Source organism: Astyanax mexicanus, chromosome 6, assembly GCF_023375975.1.
Source record: "Astyanax mexicanus isolate ESR-SI-001 chromosome 6, AstMex3_surface, whole genome shotgun sequence".
In the NCBI taxonomy this organism is placed as follows: domain Eukaryota; kingdom Metazoa; phylum Chordata; class Actinopteri; order Characiformes; family Acestrorhamphidae; genus Astyanax; species Astyanax mexicanus.
This window is the reverse complement of record NC_064413.1, coordinates 13,422,636-13,445,600: the sequence shown is the minus strand read 5'-3', so window position 1 is coordinate 13,445,600 and position 22,965 is coordinate 13,422,636. Positions and strand designations below refer to the sequence as shown.

Here is a 22,965-nt window from a genome sequence, read left to right as displayed (position 1 = left end):
GGTGGGCTTGGAGAAGGACACTTGGTCTAGAGTTCAGCCAAAAGGGTTAGACAACCGGCTGCAGGACCTGAATTGGCAATGTGTTCATGGCAAGTTGCCAGTCAGGGATGTTTTGTATAGGCACGGGCTCACCAGACACCCGCGCTGCCCCAGAACCTCATGTGCCAATGAGGAAAGTCTTGGCCACGTGTTCTGGGACTGTGGGTATGCTCAGGTGATTTGGACAAGGATAGCCGACCTATGCAGAGCATTTGACCCGCAGTTCAATTTGACCAGAGAAAAGGTCATAAGAGGGTGGCCTCAGGATACCAGGTCTCCCTTCTTGTCCTGGATGTGGTTGGTGGTGAGCATTACCAAGCGGGAGCTTTGGAATGCTCGTACTGACCTCATCCGTAGAGGGACAAACCTGGAAACCGAGGGAATATACAGGAAAATCCGCGCTGATCTGGCTTTTCGGATGGAGTTAGATGTCATCCGGTGGGGGTATCACGTAGCGAAGGAGAGGGGGAAGGGCCTCGTCGAGCTGTAGTTCCCACCGTTGAAGAAACACGACTTCATCCTGTGATTCTATGAATCACTTTTGGTTTTATTGATTTTCTGCCTTTTAAATTAGAAGGGGTTTTAATTCTTTTTTTTGATTTGTTCGTTTGCCCAGGCACAGCCTACACTTGTATTAGAGGAGTGGATTTAAAAGGAAAAAATATTTTAATTTCATTTAGATAGTTTTACATATTTAGTATTAAGTTATGTTTTAGGGGTATTTTAGATAATAAATTTTGTTTTAATTTTTTATGGGAATGATGAAAGAAGAGTAACCTAGTGTTAAAATACATACTGGTGAAATGATTTCTGACCCAAAAAAAAAAAAAATCTGTTCTTATCAGTTTAATATCTGATACGCCCTCTATATGAGGACTACATATTAAATGGATTTTGAGAACAGGGAGCCAGAACAGGAGCTTGGTCCTTCTACTCCACGCATCGACCTGGAAGAAACGACTGGGTCGTTGGCTAAGTGCTCAAGAGGGCTGGAATTGATCGGGGGATGGTCAGTTCCTGTGATCTGTCTTGTTTTTCCTCTGCTTGTGTTTTGAAGTGAACCCATGCATGCTTGTGTTGTTTTCTTCTTCTGTTTGTTTATTTATTTATTTATTTATTTAATTCTGTACTTTACTGCAGGGGAGGGTCTTTTTCGCGCGTTTTCCTTTTTCCCTCCGTTTTTGTTCTTTTTTTTTTTATTTTTTTACTTTTTTTTTTTAACTCGATATGTTGTTTGGCTTGTCTCTTTGTGTTCTTTGTGTCCCCTTCTGCTCTTTAGGCAAGGACGACCGTCCCTCCCAGGTGTGACGTCATCAGGACTCGTGCGTTTTAACTGGAGGAGAAGACAAAAATGTTGAAGGTTGTCTTTCCTCTCAATCTGCCCTTGCTCCCTGCCTTCCTCCAGCTGCCTCGGCCCTTTCTGGACCTCGGAGGGGTTTGCTGGGTTACAGGTATAGCTCGGGTTTCTCTTCATTCACGTATAAATCTTTCGCCTTTTACTAAAGATTTCCGTGGAGGGGAACGTTGACGAGTATTGCTTATTTTTTGAAAGCTTTGCTTTTAGCGAAGCTGCTCATCTCAGTACCAAAAAAAAAAAAAAAAGACAGAGAGAGAGAGAGAGAGAGAGAGAGAATGAAAACATGAATGAATCAATAAATAATAATAATAAAAAAAAATAGACTAGGAAGGAATGATGACAAAAGAAAACAGTAAAAAAAAAAAAAAAAGTTTGTAAGGAATAATGGTAAAAGACAGACCTCTTTGAACAATGGCTAGAGTACGGTGACGTTAAATGGGTGGGACATCTGTTGGCTTCGCCGCTTAGTAGCTACATAGTAAAAAGAAGGGCCCCGCAACCAGGTGGCGATATTCGGGTTATCGCTTCTCGGCCTTTTGGCTAAGATCAAGTGTAGTATCTGTTCTTTTAAGAACGGTCTACGCTTTGACTAAAAGAGCATGGCCGGGAGAGCGCCAACGTCGGCCCGAGTGGTGCGACTTAAAAACACGGTTCGGCTGGAGCTGCTTCCTGAGGCGGAGGCTGCGGACAGGACCAGGTTCGGGTGGGACTTCGTGGTCCAGAGGATCCTTCGGGACTTCGCGGGGCTGGGCCCATCCAAGATCTTCTGCCTCCAGGACTTCGCGGCGGCGGGTTTCATGGACGTCACCCTGGCGGCCTATTCGGACTGCACTGCCCTGTTCGCCCGGTGCAGCAGAGGGATCGGGGAAGAGGTGCTCCGGGGACTCCGCTGCGTCCCCCTCTTCGCGATGGACGAGGTCCCGGTGACGGTCCACATCTACAACCCGCACGTGGAGGATGGGATCGTCCAGGCCTTCCTGGGGAGATACTGCTCCTCGGTGTCGCCGGCGGAGAGGGTGAAGGGCAGGTTCGGGATCTGGAACGGCAAGAGGAGGTACCTGGTCCGGCTTCGGGTGGACCCGGCCGTCCCCGGGGGACTGCTCCATCCCCCGGGGAGCTTCGCCATCGGCCCGCACCGGGGGTTCCTCCATTACCCCGGGCAGCCCCTCTACTGCCGCCGGTGCGGCGGCCCGGGGCACACGAAGGAGGCCTGCACGGGGCGGAGGTGCAGGTTCTGCCAAGCGGAGGACCACGGGACGGCTGAGTGCGGGGCCCCCAAGACCTGCAGCCTCTGCGGGAGCGAGGGCCACCTCTTCCGTTCCTGCCCTTCCCGCCGCGGCACCTATGCGAGCCTCTTCACGGACGATTTCCAGGCCGTCAACCGGGACCGTGCCCCGTCTGAGGAGGACATCGCTGCACCGGCTGCCGGGGTGCCTGCTGGACGCCCGTCCAAGCCCGCCGTCGAGGTCGACGGAGATCCAGGGCCCTCCACCGCCCACCACGGAGGGGTCCCTCCACCTCGTCCCGCCACGCCGCCGCCGCAGCAGCCACCGCCTCCCCCACCATCCGCGGAAGTTCCAGCCGAGCCGGTCCCGGAGGACCTGCCGGCGGGACAGCAGTGGCAGCAGGAGGTGCCACCTACTCCGGAGGATGCCGTCGCCGAGACTCTGCCGGGCCCCGCCGGCGAGTCCACGGGCCTCGGGCCGGTCCCACCGCTGCCCGATTCCTGGACGCCCATGGACTGGGCGGAGGTGTTGGAGGGGATGGAGCCCGGTACACCCATCGTGCGGCCCGGGTGGGCGGCAATCGCCGTCCCCGACAGCCTGCCAGCGTCGGATCCCCCTGTCCCCGCGCCCACCAGGGAACGGGACCCTCAGCCTGAGGAGGATGGCCAGAAGGCCAAAAGGTCCAAGGTTGAGGAGGCCCGGGAATTCGACCTCCTCGACCCAGCCAGTGTGCTTTTGCCGGGGCCGGGCCAGCGGGCGGACGACGCTCCCCAGGACCCCAGCACGGACTGGTCCCCGCCCCTGCTGGACTGCTCCTCTTCATCTGACCAGGAGGAGGTGGGTCAACGGTCTGAGGAGGGGTGGGAGAGGGTATCTACCAGGCGGTCGAGGTCTGGTGGGGGTAAGGGGAAGGGGAAGACCAAATGACCGCCCAGTCGCATTATCCCCTAGGGGATGGGGCAGGGGTTGGGAGTGATTGGGGACAGTGGGATTTTGTTTTCGGCGTGGAGGGCGGGGTTTGTGGGTGGATGTGGGACTGTGGGGTTTCTTTGGGGCGGGTGGAACTTTTGTGGGTAATGGGTTGGGGGACTGTGTTGGTTTTGGGGGGGTTTATGCGGGCGGGGGTGTTGGTGGGACTATGTTTGTTGTGGGTGGGCCTTTGCGGGAGGGGGGATTTTGTGGGACTGTGTTCGTTGTGGGTGGGCCTTTGCGGGAGGGGGGGATTTTGTGGGACTGTGTTTGTTGTGGGTGGGCTTTTGCGGGTGGGGGATTTTGTGGGACTGTGTTCGTTGTGGGTGGGCCGTTGCGGGAGGGGGGATTTTGTGGGACTGTGTTCGTTGTGGGTGGGCCTTTGCGGGAGGGGGGGATTTTGTGGGACTGTGTTCGTTGTGGGTGGGCCTTTGCGGGAGGGGGGATTTTGTGGGACTGTGTTCGTTGTGGGTGGGCCTTTGCGGGATGGGGGGATTTTGTGGGACTGTGTTTGTTGTGGGTGGGCTTTTGCGGGTGGGGGGTTTTGTGGGACTGTGTTGGTTTGGGGTGGTTTTGTTGTGGGTGGGGGGTTTATGGGGCGTTTTTGTGGGGTTTTGTGGGTGTGTGGGACTTTGTTGGGTTGGGGTGGGTTTTTGCGGGGTTGGGTGGGGTTGGGGGGTGGGGATCCGTTTTCTGGGTACGGCGGGAGGGGGCAGGGAGGGACTCCACCGTTTTAGATATGTGTAGACTGACGGTGGGGTCCCTCAACGTTAGGGGCATCAGGGATGGGGTTAAGCGGGAGGCCGTCTTCCGGAGCTTGCGAGCGTTCCGCTGCGAGGTCCTGTTTGTGCAGGAGTGCCACTTGACCTCGCAGCGGGATGCAAGCTTATATTCGGCCCAGTGGAAGGCGGGCCCCTCGGTGTGGGGGGTGGGGGAAGGAGTGGCGGACGGAGTGGGCATTTTGTTTGGCTCCGGGGACTTCTCGGTCCTGACCGTTCAGTCCCCGGTGCCAGGACGCATCATTTGCGTAGACGGGGAGTGGAGGGGGATTGCCCTCAGGGCAATAGGAGTGTATGCTCCTGCCAGCCCGGCCGGTCGGCGAGGGTTCTTTACCCACCTGGAGCCCCTGTTGTTCACGAACAAGGTCCTCGTCGTAGGCGGGGACTTTAACGTGGACCTCGACACAGGGGCCGGGGGGTTGGAACTGGCAAGGATAGTGCAGACTGCCGGGCTGGTCGATTCGTACAGGGTCGTCGAGCCCCAGGGGGGAGGACACACCTGGTGTAATTCCAGGGGTGACGCCTCCCGCCTGGACTACATCTTTGTCCGGAACGGAGCTGACATCTTAGCGTGTTGGTCGAGACCGTTCTGGGGCTCCGACCACTGTTACGTGGGAGTTGCCCTGCGCATGCAGGGGGGGGGGCGTGGGAAGGGGGTATGGAGGATGAATGTCGCCCTCCTACGGGATCCGGCCTTTTGCGCCGTTTTCCGGACCCTCTACCCCACATGGAAGAGGATGAAGGTCCTCTATGCCACGGCGGGGGAGTGGTGGGAAGACCTGAAGGAAAAGGTCGCCACCCTCTGCCGGTGGTGGGCGAACGCGGCCGCTCGGAGGAGAGAGCGGGCGATCCGGAGGTGGTCGTGCGACCTGCGAGCCGCCTGGCGGGACCGGAATCAAGTCCGGATCCGGGAAGCCAGTGAGGCCTTGAGGTTTTACCACGAGGCCCAGGCACGCGGGTACTGCAGACAGGCTCAGCACCAACGGATCAGGGAGGATGAGCGCCCTACGCGCTTCTTCTTTGACTCTGTCAAGAAGAGGCAGGCTAGGGTGCACATCCCGGGGCTCAAGTCGGAAGACGGGACGCTCCACGAGGACACCGACGGAATGTTGGTGGCGGCCGCGGCTTATTTCGCCAGAATGTTCCAGGCCCGGGACGTACCGGGAGACGGGGCTCTTGCCTTCCTGGACGCCGTGGAGGGACGGCTGTCGGAAGAGGAAAGGGCCCTCCTGGAGGGAAACGTCACCCCCGCAGAGGTGGAGAGCGCAATGCTCTCCCTGAAAGGCGGCGTGGCCCCCGGAGGTGACGGGCTGCCTGTAGAGTTCTACAGGAGCTTTTGGCCCCTGATAGGTCCGGAACTGCTGGACATGTACGCAGAGGCCGGAGGTTTGGGACTTTTCCCACCCTCCGTTCGGAAGGGGCACGTCACCCTTCTGTACAAGAAGGGAGACAGGACCGACTTGGCAAACTGGAGGCCTATAACATTGCTGACGGTTGATTATAAGATCTTTGCCAAGGTGCTGGTCCGACGCCTCAAGGGAGTCATGGCCTCCCTGGTCCGTCCGGATCAAACCTGCGGGGTGCCCGGGCGCACAGGCAGTATGAACTTGGCTCTCATACGAGACGCCATTGCCTGGGCGGAGCAGCGCCGGGTGCCCCTGGCGGTGCTGAGTCTGGACCAGGAGAAGGCCTTCGACCGGGTTAACCACGCCTTCCTCTTCGCAGTTCTGCGGAAGATGGGCGTGGGCCCGGGCTTCCTAGCCCTAGTACGACTTCTTTATACAGAAGTCACCAGCAAGGTGGGGGTAAACGGCCACTTCTCGGCCGAGGTCGAGCAGAAGGGAGGGGTACGACAGGGGTGCCCGCTTTCTCGCCTGCTCTACGTCCTGTACATCGAGACGCTGGTCGAGCGGCTGCGACGAGAGCCTGCTTTCGGCGGCCTGCACATCCCAGGAGGAAGGGGTCTCAGCGCGAAGGTGGCGATTTACGCCGACGACGCCACCCTCTTCCTGGGAAAGGACCGGGACTTTGATGTCACAGGACGGATTCTGGAGGAGTTCTCGGTTGTGACCGGAGCCCGCATCAACAGGGCCAAATCGGCCGTGTTGTATGTCGGGGGATGGGCCGGGAGGGCCGACGTCCCCGGCGGGTACTCGCTCTGCGAGGGTGGCCTCAGGATACTGGGGGTCACCTTCTGGAGGGAGGACTCGGCCCAGAAGAACTGGGACGCGGCGTTAGCGAAGCTGCAGGTCAGGGCGGCACGCTGGAGCGAGAGGGATCTCTCGTTGTCCGGCAGGGTCCTGGTCGTGAACTCGGACTTGCTGGCTGGCCTGAACCACCTGGCCTACGTCTTCCCAATCCCTTTCGTGACGGGAAGACGGGTAGAAAGGTGCGTTTTCACCTTTGTGTGGGCCGGGAGGTACGAGCAGGTCGCTAGGACGACCATGTACCTCCCGGTCGCCAGGGGAGGTAGAGGGGTGTTCTGCGCGCCGGTGAAGGCCGCGACTTTGTTCGTGGCCTTCCTGGCGAGGCTGGTCGAGGGCCACGGAGGACACCCCGCCACCCTGTTCGCGAGGTTCTGGCTGGGGTTCGCCCTGAGAAGGGCGATCCCCTGGAACGGGATGGCGCCGTGGTCCGTCGACCGACCCTGGCATTACGCCAGGGCGGCCGACTTTACGGGCATGGATTGAGGCTGGGACTGGCTGGTGCTGAGGGTCCTGCAGGGGCTTCTGGGCATCGAAAAGAGCAAAATTTTCTGCCTGCAGGACTTCTCTGGTGCCGGCTTTCTGGATGTGACCCTTTTCACCTACCTGGACTGCACGGCCTTCTTCGAGGGGTGCAGCCGACTGAGAGACCACGACCTGCTGCGGGGCATCATCTTCTCCCCGCTCTTCGCCCTGGAAGAGGTGCCTATCACCGTCCACCTCTACAACCCGTACGTGGAGGACGGGATCATCCGCGCCTTCCTGGCCAGGTACTGCAGCGCCGTGTCGATGGGAGAGCGACTCCGGGGAAGGTACGGCATCTGGAACGGGAAGCGGCGGTTCCAGGTCCGGCTCCGGGCGGATCCGGCAGCCCCGGGGGCTTTCCTGCACCCCCCGGGGAGCTTTGCTATCGGGCCCCACCGCGGCTTCCTCCACTACCCAGGGCAGCCTCTGTACTGCCGTCGATGTGGAGGCCTGGGCCACGCCAAGGAGGCGTGCCCGGGACTGCGCTGCCGCTTCTGTGGGAAGGACGGCCATACCGCGGCGGACTGCGAGGCACCTAAGGCCTGCAGCATCTGCGGGAGCGACCTCCCCAGTGCCCGGCAGTCTGTGGACTGGGCGGAGGACGGCATCCCCGACAGCATGGAGGAAATGGACACGGGATCGTCTCCGGGCCCTTCCAGGGTCCGGCCCGCCGGGGACGCGGGGGGCGACCGAGACAGGGAGCCCAAACGCCCTCGCAGCACGGTGGGGAGTGAGTTCGACCTCCTCTCCGTGGAGCTCTCCGGGGCTGAGAACACCCAGCCGCCAGGGGCGGGGACCCAGCCCCCGGCCACCGCAGCCTTCCGGGACATGGAACTTTCGCCCTTGCTTCTGAGCGCGGACGAGAGCAGCCAGGGAGACGAGCACGGGGGGGAAGACTGGACAAGGGTGATGCCCAAGCGGCCCGGGACGGGGAGGGCGAGAGCTCGCGAATCCGATGGAGGGACGGTTTAGGGAGTGCCCTCTAGGGGCCCTCGGAGGGAGGGTAGGTGGGAGGTGGGTTTGGTGCACGGCGGAGGGGTGGGGGGTGAGTGTTTGGGAGGGAGGTGAGTGTTGTGGGGAGTGGCGGTGGCGGGGGCGGGGTGTGATCCCTAGTCGGGAGGGCCAGCAATGGGGGGGGTTAGGTGGTCTTTTTCTCCCCTCCCCATGGCGGACCTGAAGGTAGGTACCCTCAATGTTCGGGGGCTGAAGAATGGAGACAAGCGGAGGGCAGTGTTTGGGAGCCTGCGGGACACTAAACTCGATCTTGTGTTCCTGCAGGAGTGCCACATCGACTCGGAGGACACCCGGCGGCGGTTCGGGGAGGACTGGCAGTGGGGGCCCTCGGCATGGAGCGCGGGGACTGGGACAGGGGACGGGGTAGGTCTCATTTTCCGCTCCCACGACTTCGCTGTTACGGCGGTCCTGAGTGTGGTGCCGGGGAGGGTGATATGCACCGATGGTACGTGGAGGGGGCTGAGGTTCCGGGCTGTAGGGGTGTATGCCCCCAGCAGGGTAGGGGAGCGCCGGGGGTTTTTTGGAGCTCTGGCACCGCTGCTCTGTACCGGCCGGGTGCTGGTGGTGGGGGGAGACTTCAACGTCGACCCCGACGCGTGCCCGGGGGGGAGCTGGCCCGGGTGATGGCAGGCGCGCAGATGGTAGACGCGTATAGGTCGGTCGAGCCGCACGCAAAGGGTAACTCCTGGAGGAACTCCACGGGGGACGCTTCGAGGCTCGACCACCTGTACGTGGGAGAGGGGACGGAGGTGCGGCACTGTACGGTGTCGCCGTTCTGGGCCTCCGACCACTGCCTGGTCAGCATGGAGGTGAGGACAGCGGGGCTCCGGACGGGTAGGGGCCTGTGGAGGATGAACACATCTTTCCTCGCAGACCCTGCCTTCCGGGCCGTCTTCCGACAGCTGTACCGGGGCTGGAGGCAACTCCGGGGGCGGTACGGGACGCAGGGGGAGTGGTGGGAGGACACCAAGCGCAGGGTTGCCACCCTTTGCCGGTGGTGGGGGAGGGAGAAAGCGAGGCGTAGGAGGGAGTGGCTCGCCTCCTGGTCGGACGCCCTGTCCGCGGCCTGGCGCGGAGGCGACCAGACCCGGATCAGGGAGGCCAGTGAGGTCCTCAGGGCGTACCATCAGGCCGCGGCCCGCCGACACTGCGCTTTCGTGCGGGGGCAGAGGCTGGAGCTGGACGAGCGTCCGACCCGCTTCTTTTTCGGCTCCGTGCGGGAGCGCAGGGGCCGGCAGTATGTCGAGGGGTTTAGGGACGGAGACCGGCTGGTCACCTCGGTCGAGGGGATGCTCGGCTTGGCGCGTTCCTTTTACGGGGACCTCTTTGGACGGGGGCCGATGGGAGAGGACCCCGCGGCGCCGTTTCTCGTCTTGTTTTTCTTCTGCTTGTGTTTTAAAGTGAACCCATGCATGCTTGTGTTGTTTTCTTCTTCTGTTTGTTTATTTATTTATTTAATTCTGTACTCGCTGGCAAGGGAGGGTCTTTTTCGCGCGTTTTCCGTTTTCCCTCCGTTTTTGTTCTTTTTTTTTTTTTTTTTTTTTTTTTTAACTTTTTTTTTTTTTTTTTTTAACTCGATATGTTGTTTGGCTTGTCTCTTTGTGTTCTTTTGTGTCCCCTTCTGCTCTTTAGGCAAGGACGACCGTCCCGCTCAGGTGTGACGTCATCAGGACTCGTGCGTTTTAACTGGAGGAGAAGACAAAAAAGTTGAAGGTTGTCTTCCCTCTCAATCTGCCCTTGCTCCCTGCCTTCCTCCAGCTGCCTCGGCCCTTTCTGGACCTCGGAGGGGTTTGGTGGGTTACGGGTATAGCTCGGGTTTCTCTTCATTCACGTATAAATCTTTCCCCTTTTACTAAAGATTTCCGTGGAGGGGAACGTTGACGAGTATTGCTTATTTTTTGAAAGCTTTGCTTTTAGCGAAGCTGCTCATCTCAGTACCAAAAAAAAAAAAAAAAAAAAAAAAAAAAGACAGACAGACAGAGAGAGAGAGAGAGAGAGAGAGAGAATGAAAACATGAATGAATCAATAAATAATAATAATAATAAAAATAGACTAGGAAGGAATGATGACAAAAGAAAACAGTAAAAAAAAAAAAAAAAAGTTTGTAAGGAATAATAGTAAAAGACAGACCTCTTTGAACAATGGCTAGAGTAGGGTGACGTTAAATGGGTGGGACATCTGTTGGCTTCGCCGCTTAGTAGCTACATAGTAAAAAGAAGGGCCCCGCAACCAGGTGGCGGTATTCGGGTTATCGCTTCTCGGCCTTTTGGCTAAGATCAAGTGTAGTATCTGTTCTTACCAGATTTTAACTGTGTTTTAACTAGGAAAGATAGGAAAGGGAAGGGGGATGATTTTAAACTAGATAAGACATCGTTTTTATTACAAGGGTTAGTTAAGGATTTTAAATTAGTCGACTGTTTTAAAACAATGCATCCAGGGGAGGAGGGCTTCACCTGGTTCAGTGGTGATTGCGCCCGTGCCTCCCGCATCGACTACATTTTTACGAGAGACTGCCCGCCAAGCGATGCTACATTATCCCCCATGTTCTTTTCTGACCACCTTATGCTCTCCTGCACCCTGTCTCTCGCCACCGGTGTGACTGTAGGGGGTGGGCTGTGGAGACTGAACTGCTCCCTGTTACAAGATAAAGAGATAGTTAGGAGTTACAGGGAGCAGTACAGTCTCTGGCAGACCCTCCAAGACTGCTACGATTCACGGGCACAGTGGTGGGAGATGGTTAAACAAAGGACCAAGACTTTTTTTAAGAAAATAGGGAAAGAGAGGAAAAACAAAGACAGACGGCGCATGTTGGGGCTGCAAAAGAGACTACAACGGTATTTTAACCTTTTATCAAATGGCATAGATTTTAGTGAGGAAGTTACAGAGGTGAAAAGGGAAATGTCGGTTTTAAATGAAATTAAAAGTAAAGCAACTATTTTAAGAAGTCGGGAGCAGGAAGTGGAAGAAGGGGAGAAGTGCACAAGGTATTTTTTTAAGAAGATTTTATCAAGGGGGGGAGGGATTGTAAATATAACAAAAGATGGGAGGGAGGAAAAAACAACGGGAGGGATTTTAAAGGCAACAGAAGAATTTTATGAAGAACTATTTAGAGAAAAAAGTGTACAACCCAAAACAATGAACGAAGTTTTAAGTTTTTTAGATAAAAACATAAGCGGTCAGGATGTTTTAACAAAAGTTTTTACAGGTGAAGAAGCTTTTAAATGTCTTAAAGGTTTTAAAAAAGGTAAGTGCCCGGGAGAGGATGGACTCCCCGTGGAATTTTATTTGACCTTTTGGGACATTTTATCAACTGACATCTTGACGGTTTTTAAAGAATTTGAGAACTTCGACCGACTTCCAGACAGTTTTAGAGTAGGTATAGTTAGTTTACTTTATAAGAAGGGCGACAAGACCGACTTAAGAAACTGGCGACCGATAACCCTTTTAAACTGTGATTGTAAACTTTTTAGTAAGATTTTATCCAGACGTATGTCTTTGGTTTTAGAGGACGTGATCCACCCGGATCAAGCCTGCGCCGTGCCCGGAAGGAAAATCACAGACAGCCTAGTGTTGGTTAGAGACGCCATCTGTTTTGCGAGAGACAGAAACATCCGACTGATAGTTCTAAATTTAGATTTTGAGAAAGCCTTTGATCGGGTCTCGCACCAGTACCTGTTCCAGGTACTGCAAAAAATGGGGTTCCCAGGGAGGTTTATTAAGTGGGTGGAGCTGCTTTATAAAGACATCAGCAGCAAAATTCGTGTAAACGGGCACCTCACAAAAGCGATCAGTGTACGCTCTGGCGTCCGCCAAGGGTGTTCGTTATCTCCGCTTCTGTACGTGGCATGTATAGAGCCGTTGGCGCAGATCTTGAGAAAGGATAAATGGATCAAAGGACTAGACTTGCCAGGTGGACTGACGGCGACCTGCACACTTTTTATGGACGACGTCACGCTTTTATGTTCTGACTTTTTATCGGTCCAAAGAGCATTGGACGTGACTGACTGGTTTGGAAGGGCCTCGGGCGCTAAGCTCAATAGGAGCAAGTCCGAGGCCCAGCTCTTTGGGCCTAGAGGGAACATACCAACTGACCTGGACGTTGTTTTTAAAGTAACTGATATTAAAATTTTAGGACTCAAATTCGACAAAGAGGGTGGTGGACGGGGCAACTGGACTGACGCTTTAGGTAGAGTTAGACAGCGTTTGGGATTTTGGGGACTAAGACAGTTGACAATAGAGGGCAAGATTTTAATTATTAAAGCTGTGATTTTACCCTTGCTGTTACTATTGTGTTCTGTTTTTAGTCCCCCGAGACAATTTCTTTTAGGTCTGGACCGGGCGATCTTTTATTTTCTGTGGGGGTCCAAGTGGGAGAGACTGAGGAGGGCCGAGGTGAAGAAAAGACCGGAAAACGGAGGGAAGGGACTCCCAGACCCCCACCTGTTTTTAGGGAGCAAGTTCGCTGCTTTGCACGTAAAGTATGCGACAGACCCCTCCAGACAAAGCAAGACAGCAGTGATGGCGAGGTTCTGGATGGGGTCGTACTTGCAACGCCTCAAGATTTTAAGCCCAGATCTTAGAACACCTGTGTCTTTTAATCTACCAAAAGAATATGATTTTATCAGGAAGTTTTTAAACAAGTATGTTTTAGAAAAAGAAGATGTCACCGTTTTAACTAATGCCAAGTGTCTTGTCTCTCTTGTGCAGGACCGGGAGGAGGTGAGCCCAGTTCCCGGCCTCACACTCGGTGAGGCCAAACAAGTTTGGAGGAACGCCGCCCACCCCGCTCTTCAGAACAAGCATAAGGACCTGTCGTGGATGGCTGCTCATGAGATCCTCCCGGTCAGGGCCGTGATGCATTCCCGGGGCATGGCTACGAACCCCATCTGCCCGCGGCCCGGGTGTGGCGAGCCCGAGACCGTGCGGCATGTGCTCTGGGAGTGCAGCGTGGCGAGGGACCTGTGGGCCTTAACCGGCCCCCTGCAATGCCCGTGCCTGCCAGCAGGGGAGGTCCAGCCCACGTTTTACCGGCTAGCGGTAAACGGGGTGGGCCAGGGCCTCGACAAGATACCAGCAGCCGACTTCGCAGCGCTCTGGTCCACCCTGAATCACGTGAAGGCCGCCATTTGGACCTCCCGCAACCTGCTGGTGGGGAAGCGCGTGACGGTGCCCCTGCACGCACTGTCGGCGCTGGTAACATCTTCGCTGCAGGGGACACCGCACGGCGACATTCGGAGGAGGGGGCCGGGGTTTCACGCAGGGGGGTCCAGACCACCACGGCGCCTGGCTCCCGTAGATGCACCCCGTTAACACGGACACTGTAAAAGGAGCAGCGGGCACAGGGGAGGATCTCCGCTGAGCCCAGAAACGACAGAGGCGTCTCTTCAGAGGAGCGGGATGGAGCCCGCTTGATAGGGGCTCACCCCGGTTTTGCACAAAGGACAATTTTAACCGGTTTTATGGACTTTTGCGATTCCTTTTAAACTTTTAAAAAAGAAAAAGGAAACCAAAAACTCACATGGACGTGCAAAAAACAATGGACCCTTTGAAACATAAAACACGTACACACAAACAAAAAATAAAGGAAAAAATTAAAAAATGACAATGTAAAAAAAATGAAAACAATGTAAATGATTTTCTCAGTGTTGTGAAGAAAGGTGTTTTTTTATCATGTATTTTATTGTACTCTATTTTTATTTATTTTTTTTTATATATTTTAACAATGGTTTTTAATGGAGGTAAATAAATATAGGGGAAAGCGAAATCAGGGTTTTAAAGTAAAATGAAAAAAGGATTGTTTTAAGAATGTCATGTTGGTTTGGTTGGATTCAATGTACTGTTTTAAGTGAATGTAAATTTGGTGTACTGTGGATTTTATGTAAAAATGATGACTTGGCTTTTAAAATGTATTGGTGACAATAAACTTTTTTCGAAAGAAAAAATCTGTTCTTATCAGTTTAATATCTGATACGCCCTCTATATGAGGGCTACATATTAAATGGATTTTTAGAACAGGGAGCCAGAACAGGAGCTTGCTCCTTCTGCTCCACGCATCGACCTGGTATTGCAGTACCTCCAGGAGCGGTGCACCTTCCTTACAGCGGTGCAAAGAAAGAAGAAACGACTGGGTCGTTGGCTAAGTGCTCAAGAGGGCTGGAATTGATCGGGGGATGGTCAGTTCCTGTGATCTGTCTTGTTTTTTCTCTGCTTGTGTTTTGAAGTGAACCCATGCATGCTTGTGTTGTTTTCTTCTTCTGTTTGTTTATTTATTTATTTATTTAATTCTGTACTCGCTGGCAGGGGAGGGTCTTTTTCGCGCGTTTTCCGTTTTCCCTCCGTTTTTGTTCTTTTTTTTTTTTTTTTTTTTTTTTAACTTTTTTTTTTTTTTAACTCGATATGTTGTTTGGCTTGTCTCTTTGTGTTCTTTTGTGTCCCCTTCTGCTCTTTAGGCAAGGACGACCGTCCCGCTCAGGTGTGACGTCATCAGGACTCGTGCATTTTAACTGGAGGAGAAGACAAAAAAGTCGAAGGTTGTCTTCCCTCTCAATCTGCCCTTGCTCCCTGCCTTCCTCCAGCTGCCTCGGCCCTTTCTGGACCTCGGAGGGGTTTGGTGGGTTACGGGTATAGCTCGGGTTTCTCTTCATTCACGTATAAATCTTTCGCCTTTTACTAAAGATTTCCGTGGAGGGGAACGTTGACGAGTATTGCTTATTTTTTGAAAGCTTTGCTTTTAGCGAAGCTGCTCATCTCAGTACCAAAAAAAAAAAAAAAAAGACAGAGAGAGAGAGAGAGAGAGAGAGAGAGAATGAAAACATGAATGAATCAATAAATAATAATAATAAAAAAAAAATAGACTAGGAAGGAATGATGACAAAAGAAAACAGTAAAAAAAAAAAAAAGTTTGTAAGGAATAATGGTAAAAGACAGACCTCTTTGAACAATGGCTAGAGTAGGGTGACGTTAAATGGGTGGGACATCTGTTGGCTTCGCCGCTTAGTAGCTACATAGTAAAAAGAAGGGCCCCGCAACCAGGTGGCGATATTCGGGTTATCGCTTCTCGGCCTTTTGGCTAAGATCAAGTGTAGTATCTGTTCTTATCAGTTTAATATCTGATACGCCCTCTATATGAGGGCTACATATTAAATGGATTTTTAGAACAGGGAGCCAGAACAGGAGCTTGCTCCTTCTGCTCCACGCATCGACCTGGTATTGCAGTACCTCCAGGAGCGGTGCACCTTCCTTACAGCGGTGCAAAGAAAGAAGAAACGACTGGGTCGTTGGCTAAGTGCTCAAGAGGGCTGGAATTGATCGGGGGATGGTCAGTTCCTGTGATCTGTCTTGTTTTTTCTCTGCTTGTGTTTTGAAGTGAACCCATGCATGCTTGTGTTGTTTTCTTCTTCTGTTTGTTTATTTATTTATTTATTTAATTCTGTACTCGCTGGCAGGGGAGGGTCTTTTTCGCGCGTTTTCCGTTTTCCCTCCGTTTTTGTTCTTTTTTTTTTTTTTTTTTTTTTTTAACTTTTTTTTTTTTTTAACTCGATATGTTGTTTGGCTTGTCTCTTTGTGTTCTTTTGTGTCCCCTTCTGCTCTTTAGGCAAGGACGACCGTCCCGCTCAGGTGTGACGTCATCAGGACTCGTGCGTTTTAACTGGAGGAGAAGACAAAAAAGTCGAAGGTTGTCTTCCCTCTCAATCTGCCCTTGCTCCCTGCCTTCCTCCAGCTGCCTCGGCCCTTTCTGGACCTCGGAGGGGTTTGGTGGGTTACGGGTATAGCTCGGGTTTCTCTTCATTCACGTATAAATCTTTCGCCTTTTACTAAAGATTTCCGTGGAGGGGAACGTTGACGAGTATTGCTTATTTTTTGAAAGCTTTGCTTTTAGCGAAGCTGCTCATCTCAGTACCAAAAAAAAAAAAAAAAAGACAGAGAGAGAGAGAGAGAGAGAGAGAGAATGAAAACATGAATGAATCAATAAATAATAATAATTAAAAAAAAAATAGACTAGGAAGGAATGATGACAAAAGAAAACAGTAAAAAAAAAAAAAGTTTGTAAGGAATAATGGTAAAAGACAGACCTCTTTGAACAATGGCTAGAGTAGGGTGACGTTAAATGGGTGGGACATCTGTTGGCTTCGCCGCTTAGTAGCTACATAGTAAAAAGAAGGGCCCCGCAACCAGGTGGCGATATTCGGGTTATCGCTTCTCGGCCTTTTGGCTAAGACAGCGGTCGACTCTCTGGCGGTGCGAGATCCTGGTCTTTGTGACCTTGGTCCTTGCCACCTGAGAGAAGATTGTACTTGTCCCTGTTGGTTGAAAAAGAGTCTTAGGCAGTAGGCTCGGACCCTGCTTCGTCTGGGACTCATTGGGGGTTTTCATCTGACGGCTTTATTCCATCTTGGCTCGAGGGGGAAAACCCCACCACTCACAAGGTAAGTGCAATCCCCTTTCTTCATTGTTTTTAGTATTTTAGCTAATTAGTGTATTTATTGTTTTTAGTGGTTTTACTGGGCAGCGGGCCACCAGGTGCCTTTCAGCATGTCGGCTGCTCGTGCCGGCATGCGGAGGCACCACAGTGTGCGCCTTTTATTCAGTGAACGAGACGGAAAGCTCCTGGGGATGTCTAGGTTGGACTTCTCCAGGAAGCTAATACAAGGGACCCTGGCTTTTAAACCTGACGACTTGAATTGCTTGATGACTCTGCCTGGTAACAAAGGATTTGATGTTAGCTTCCGCTCTGCTTCCCTACTAAAAGATTTCTGGACTCGTTTTGAAAATGTTAAGGACCAGTTCTCCATGTTTAAGGTGGAAAAACTCTCTGATAATTCACATAAAGTGGTGATTGTCAGAATGTTTAATGAAACCGTAACAGGAGAGGACATTGTTACATGGCTGGCTAGATTTTGCACCGTGAAAAGCCCACCTATCAAGGTTCTGGACGAGGACGGCATTTGGAACTGCTCGTGGCGAGTTCCCATTAAACAATGGGAAGACCCGAGCAGTTACCTAGGCTTGAGACAGATACCGTCCATGATAGTGCTGGGTGAAAACCGCGGATACATTTTTTATCAAGGTATGCCCAAACTATGCCGCAAGTGTGGAAAGTTTGGGCACCTTGCAGAGGCATGTACGGAAATTGTGTGTGGGAAGTGCAGAGAAATTGGGCATACTTATGAGGAGTGTCCCAATGGCAAAAGGTGCAATCTGTGTGGTCAAGATTCCCATCTCTACAGAGATTGCCCCAAATCGTTTGCCAACAAGCTAAAGGCTAATAAAATGGCTGCTAGGCAGCATGGCCAGGAGGAGCAGGAGAGGGAGAAGGAAGTGGAGGAGGAAGGGGCGGTCCCTGAGGTTTTGGCGGGAGATTTGAATCTCCAGCCTGCCTCAGGGAATGGTCAGGCTGCAGAGGGCGGAGCAAATAACCAGGCGGAGTCACAGCAGGAGCTGGAGGCCACACCCCTCCAGCTGGAACAGGGAGACAAGATGGTGGTGGAGCAGGAGGAGGAGGAGGAAACCAATTCCTCCATGGTGACGGTGGAGGAGGGTGTAGTGGCCTCCAGCGGGGGTGAGTCAACCGGCTCACTCCCAAACGCTCAAGTGGGGAAAAGACCTGCGGAGTCTCCTCTGTCGGTATTGATAGAGAAGAAACAGAGGGCCGCACAGGCTTCAGGTAGTTCTTCTTCAGAAGACCTGAACCGGCTGTGGCCCGCTGGATCTCCAAATGAAGTTTCTTTTCTCCAGTTTAAGCTGACATCATCCACGCCCAAGGCCCCCACAGCATGCGACTGTGGGGAACCAGCGGCAGGAGGCACCAGCTCACCTCCTCTCTCCAAAATAATGGAGATTAAGGAAGAGCAGGTGTCACAGTTACTTTAAGTAATTTTTAATGCCTTTTACTGTTTTTAACTTTGTTATTTTAACCCAGTAGTTTCTTTTATATGACCTTGTAAATGAAGTACCTGTTTTAAAACCACAAATGCTCATGGCTCTTACCATCTCAACCATTAATGTTAGAAGTGTGAGAGCCTCCACTAGAGCAGAGAGTGTCTTGTCCTTTTTAAGAGATATAAAGTCTGATGTGTTTTTATTACAAGAGTGTGCTGTGCCGTTTATGAAATCCTACAGAGATTGGGAGCAGCGATGGGCTGCGGGTCCCTCCCTCTGGAGCGGCTCACACTACAACAGGGCCGACGGTGTTGCCATTTTAATTAAAAATCCTCATATTCTGGTGAAGGGCAGCACAGTGGTGAGAGACGGACGGGCTCTTTTAGCAAACCTGACTTTCTTAGGGACGGACTTTAACATTTTAAATATTTATGGTTTTAATGATAAAAATGACAGGTACGACCTTTTAGAGGACCTGCAGCCCCACATGCTAGGGAGGGTCCCTTTAGTGGTGGGAGGGGATTTTAACTGTGTTTTAGCTAGGAAAGATAGGAAAGGGAAGGGGGAGGATTTTAAGTTAGATAAGACATCGTTTTTATTACAGGGGTTAGTCAAGGATTTTAAATTAGTCGACTGTTTTAAAATGATGCATCCAGGGGAGGAGGGCTTCACCTGGTTCAGTGGTGATTGCGCCCGTGCCTCCCGCATCGACTACATTTTTACGAGAGACTGCCCGCCAAGCGATGCTACATTATCCCCCATGTTCTTTTCCGACCACCTCATGCTCTCCTGCACCCTGTCTCTCGCCACCGGTGTGACTGTAGGGGGAGGGCTGTGGAGACTGAACTGCTCCCTGTTACAAGATAAAGAGATAGTTAGGAGTTACAGGGAGCAGTACAGTCTCTGGCAGACCCTCCAAGACTGTTACGATTCACGGGCACAGTGGTGGGAGATGACAAAACAAAGGACCCAGACTTTTTTTAAGAAAGCAGGGAAGGAAAAAAAGAACAGGGCGAGAAGATGCATGCTGGGGCTGCAAAAGAGACTACAACGGTATTTTAACCTTTTAAATCATGGCATAGATTTTAGTGAAGAGATAAAAGAAATTAAAAGGGAAATGTCAATTTTAAACGAGATAAAAAGTAAAGCTACAATTTTAAGAAGTCGAGAACAGGAGGTTGAAGAAGGGGAAAAATGCACAAGATATTTTTTTAAGAAGATTTTATCAAGGGGAAGGGGAATGATAAAACTAACTAAGGAGGGGAGGGAGGAAAATACTACAGGTGGGATTTTAAAAATAATCGAAGAATTTTACGGAGACTTTTATAACGTTAAGAAGGTGCACCCCGAGATAATGACAGAAGTTTCAAGTTTTTTAGATAAAACAATAAACAGTCAAGAGGTTTTAACAGGAGATTTTAATGGCGCAGAAGCTTTTAAATGTCTTAAAGGTTTTAAAAAAGGAAAGTGCCCGGGAGAGGATGGACTCCCCGTGGAATTTTATTTGACCTTTTGGGACATCTTATCGACGGACATTTTGACTGTTTTTAATGAATTTGAACATTTTGACCGACTTCCAGACAGTTTTAGAACAGGTATAGTTAGTTTACTTTACAAAAAAGGTGACAAGACTGACTTAAAAAACTGGCGACCAATTACCCTTTTAAACTTTGATTGTAAACTTTTTAGTAAGATTTTATCCAGACGTATGTCTTTGGTTTTAGAGGACGTGATCCACCCGGATCAAGCCTGCGCCGTGCCCGGAAGGAAGATCACAGACAGCCTAGTGTTGGTTAGAGACGCCATCTGTTTTGCGAGAGACAGAAACATCCAACTGATAGTTCTAAATTTAGATTTTGAGAAAGCTTTTGATCGGGTCTCGCACCAGTACCTGTTTCATGTACTGCAAAAAATGGGGTTCCCAGGGAGGTTCATTAAGTGGGTGGGGCTGCTTTACAAAAATATCAGCAGCAAAATTTGTGTAAATGGGCACCTTACAAAAGCGATCAGTGTACGCTCTGGCGTTCGCCAAGGGTGTTCGTTATCTCCGCTTCTGTATGTGGCATGTATAGAGCCGCTGGCGCAGATCTTGAGAAAGGATAAATGGATCAAAGGACTAGACTTGCCAGGCGGACTGACGGCGACCTGTACACTTTTTATGGACGACGTCACGCTTTTATGTTCTGACTTTTTATCGGTCCAAAGAGCATTGGACGTGACTGACTGGTTTGGGAGGGCCTCGGGCGCTAAGCTCAATAGGAGCAAGTCCGAGGCCCAGCTCTTTGGGCCTAGAGGGAACATACCAACTGACCTGGACGTTGATTTTAAAGTAACGGACATAAAAATTTTAGGTTTGAAATTTGACAAAGAGGGTGGTGGACGGGGCAACTGGACTGACGCTTTAGGTAGAGTGAGACAGCGTTTGGGATTTTGGGGACTAAGACAGTTGACGATGGAGGGCAAAATTTTAATCATCAAATCTGTAATTTTACCCTTGCTTTTATTATTGTGTTCTGTTTTTAGTCCCCCGAGACGTTTTCTTTTAGGATTGGACCGGGCAATCTTTTATTTCCTGTGGGGGTCCAAGTTGGAGCGGCTGAGGAGGACGGAGGTGAAAAAGAGAAAGTAGAACGGAGGGAAGGGGCTCCCAGACCCCCATCTGTTTTTAGGTAGCAAGTTCGCGGCTTTACACATAAAGTATGCGACAGACCCCTCCAGACAAAACAAGACGGCGGTGATGGCAAGGTTCTGGATGGGGTCGTACTTGCAAAGTTTAAAGATTTTAAAGCCCGATCTTAAAACCCCAGTCTCTTTTACCCTGCCCACTGAATATTGTTTTATCAGAAAGTTTTTAAAGAAATATCTTTTAGAAAGTGAAGTTGTCACCATTTTAACTGATGCCAGGTCTCTTGTCTCTCTTGTGCAGGACCGGGAGGAGGTGAGCCCAGTTCCCGGCCTCACACTCGGTGAGGCCAAACAAGTTTGGAGGAACGCCGCCCACCCCGCTCTTCAGAACAAGCACAAGGACCTGTCGTGGATGGCTGCTCATGAGATCCTCCCGGTCAGGGCCGTGATGCATTCCCGGGGCATGGCTACGAACCCCATCTGCCTGCGGCCCGGGTGTGGCGAGCCCGAGACCGTGCGGCATGTGCTCTGGGAGTGCAGCGTGGCGAGGGACCTGTGGGCCTTAACCGGCCCCCTGCAATGCCCGTGCCTGCCAGCAGGGGAGGTCCAGCCCACGTTTTACCGGCTAGCGGTAAACGGGGTGGGCCAGGGCCTCGACAAGATACCAGCAGCCGACTTCGCAGCGCTCTGGTCCACCCTGAATCACGTGAAGGCCGCCATTTGGACCTCCCGCAACCTGCTGGTGGGGAAGCGCGTGACGGTGCCCCTGCACGCACTGTCGGCGCTGGTAACATCTTCGCTGCAGGGGACACTGCACGGCGACATTCGGAGGAGGGGGCCGGGGTTTCACGCAGGGGGGTCCAGACCACCACGGCGCCTGGCTCCCGTAGATGCACCCCGTTAACGCGGGCACAGGGGAGGATCTCCGCTGAGCCCAGAAACGACAGAGGCGTCTCTTCAGAGGAGCGGGATGGAGCCCGCTTGATAGGGGCTCACCCCGGTTTTGCACAAAGGACAATTTTAACCGGTTTTATGGACTTTTGCGATTCCTTTTAAACTTTTAAAAAAGAAAAAGGAAACCAAAAACTCACATGGACGTGCAAAAAACAATGGACCCTTTGAAACATAAAACACGTACACACAAACAAAAAATAAAGGAAAAAATTAAAAAATGACAATGTAAAAAAAATGAAAACAATGTAAATGATTTTCTCAGTGTTGTGAAGAAAGGTGTTTTTTTTATCATGTATTTTATTGTACTCTATTTTTATTTATTTTTTTTTATATATTTTAACAATGGTTTTTAATGGAGGTAAATAAATATAGGGGAAAGCGAAATCAGGGTTTTAAAGTAAAATGAAAAAAGGATTGTTTTAAGAATGTCATGTTGGTTTGGTTGGATTCAATGTACTGTTTTAAGTGAATGTAAATTTGGTGTACTGTGGATTTTATGTAAAAATGATGACTTGGCTTTTAAAATGTATTGGTGACAATAAACTTTTTTCGAAAGAAAAATCTGTTCTTATCAGTTTAATATCTGATACGCCCTCTATATGAGGGCTACATATTAAATGGATTTTTAGAACAGGGAGCCAGAACAGGAGCTTGCTCCTTCTGCTCCACGCATCGACCTGGTATTGCAGTACCTCCAGGAGCGGTGCACCTTCCTTACAGCGGTGCAAAGAAAGAAGAAACGACTGGGTCGTTGGCTAAGTGCTCAAGAGGGCTGGAATTGATCGGGGGATGGTCAGTTCCTGTGATCTGTCTTGTTTTTTCTCTGCTTGTGTTTTGAAGTGAACCCATGCATGCTTGTGTTGTTTTCTTCTTCTGTTTGTTTATTTATTTATTTATTTATTTAATTCTGTACTTGCTGGCAGGGGAGGGTCTTTTTCGCGCGTTTTCCATTTTCCCTCCGTTTTTGTTCTTTTTTTTTTTTTTTTTTTTTTTTAACTTTTTTTTTTTTAACTCGATATGTTGTTTGGCTTGTCTCTTTGTGTTCTTTTGTGTCCCCTTCTGCTCTTAAGGCAAGGACGACCGTCCCGCTCAGGTGTGACGTCATCAGGACTCGTTCGTTTTAACTGGAGGAGAAGACAAAAAAGTTGAAGGTTGTCTTCCCTCTCAATCTGCCCTTGCTCCCTGCCTTCCTCCAGCTGCCTCGGCCCTTTCTGGACCTCGGAGGGGTTTGTTGGGTTGCGGGTATAGCTCGGGTTTCTCTTCATTCACGTATAAATCTTTCGCCTTTTACTAAAGATTTCCGTGGAGGGGAACGTTGACGAGTATTGCTTATTTTTTGAAAGCTTTGCTTTTAGCGAAGCTGCTCATTTCAGTACCAAAAAAAAGAGAGAGAG

At 51.3% G+C, this 22,965-nt stretch overlaps 6 non-coding genes and 5 pseudogenes across 6 annotated transcripts; all 11 read left to right on the top strand.

The window, feature by feature from the left end:
- Positions 1 to 842: 842 nt before the first annotated feature.
- Positions 843 to 1,018, top strand: LOC125802670 (U2 spliceosomal RNA; annotated as a pseudogene).
- A 475-nt stretch (positions 1,019 to 1,493) lies between these two features.
- On the top strand, positions 1,494 to 1,610 carry LOC125802688 (U5 spliceosomal RNA). The gene has a single exon (XR_007439738.1). It is a non-coding gene; the product is annotated as a U5 spliceosomal RNA (small nuclear RNA).
- A 306-nt stretch (positions 1,611 to 1,916) lies between these two features.
- Positions 1,917 to 2,013, top strand: LOC125802657 (U2 spliceosomal RNA; annotated as a pseudogene).
- Positions 2,014 to 9,920: 7,907 nt separating this feature from the next.
- Positions 9,921 to 10,037, top strand: LOC125802833 (U5 spliceosomal RNA). Its single transcript, XR_007439885.1, has one exon. It is a non-coding gene; the product is annotated as a U5 spliceosomal RNA (small nuclear RNA).
- Positions 10,038 to 10,363: 326 nt separating this feature from the next.
- Positions 10,364 to 10,533, top strand: LOC125802656 (U2 spliceosomal RNA; annotated as a pseudogene).
- A 3,498-nt stretch (positions 10,534 to 14,031) lies between these two features.
- Positions 14,032 to 14,208, top strand: LOC125802591 (U2 spliceosomal RNA; annotated as a pseudogene).
- A 529-nt stretch (positions 14,209 to 14,737) lies between these two features.
- Positions 14,738 to 14,854, top strand: LOC125802687 (U5 spliceosomal RNA). The gene has a single exon (XR_007439737.1). It is a non-coding gene; the product is annotated as a U5 spliceosomal RNA (small nuclear RNA).
- Positions 14,855 to 15,162: 308 nt separating this feature from the next.
- LOC125802547 (U2 spliceosomal RNA) lies at positions 15,163 to 15,353 on the top strand. The gene has a single exon (XR_007439674.1). It is a non-coding gene; the product is annotated as a U2 spliceosomal RNA (small nuclear RNA).
- Positions 15,354 to 15,882: 529 nt separating this feature from the next.
- Positions 15,883 to 15,999, top strand: LOC125802685 (U5 spliceosomal RNA). Its single transcript, XR_007439735.1, has one exon. It is a non-coding gene; the product is annotated as a U5 spliceosomal RNA (small nuclear RNA).
- Positions 16,000 to 22,109: 6,110 nt separating this feature from the next.
- LOC125802574 (U2 spliceosomal RNA) lies at positions 22,110 to 22,285 on the top strand (annotated as a pseudogene).
- Positions 22,286 to 22,816: 531 nt separating this feature from the next.
- LOC125802684 (U5 spliceosomal RNA) lies at positions 22,817 to 22,933 on the top strand. Its single transcript, XR_007439734.1, has one exon. It is a non-coding gene; the product is annotated as a U5 spliceosomal RNA (small nuclear RNA).
- Positions 22,934 to 22,965: the final 32 nt, after the last annotated feature.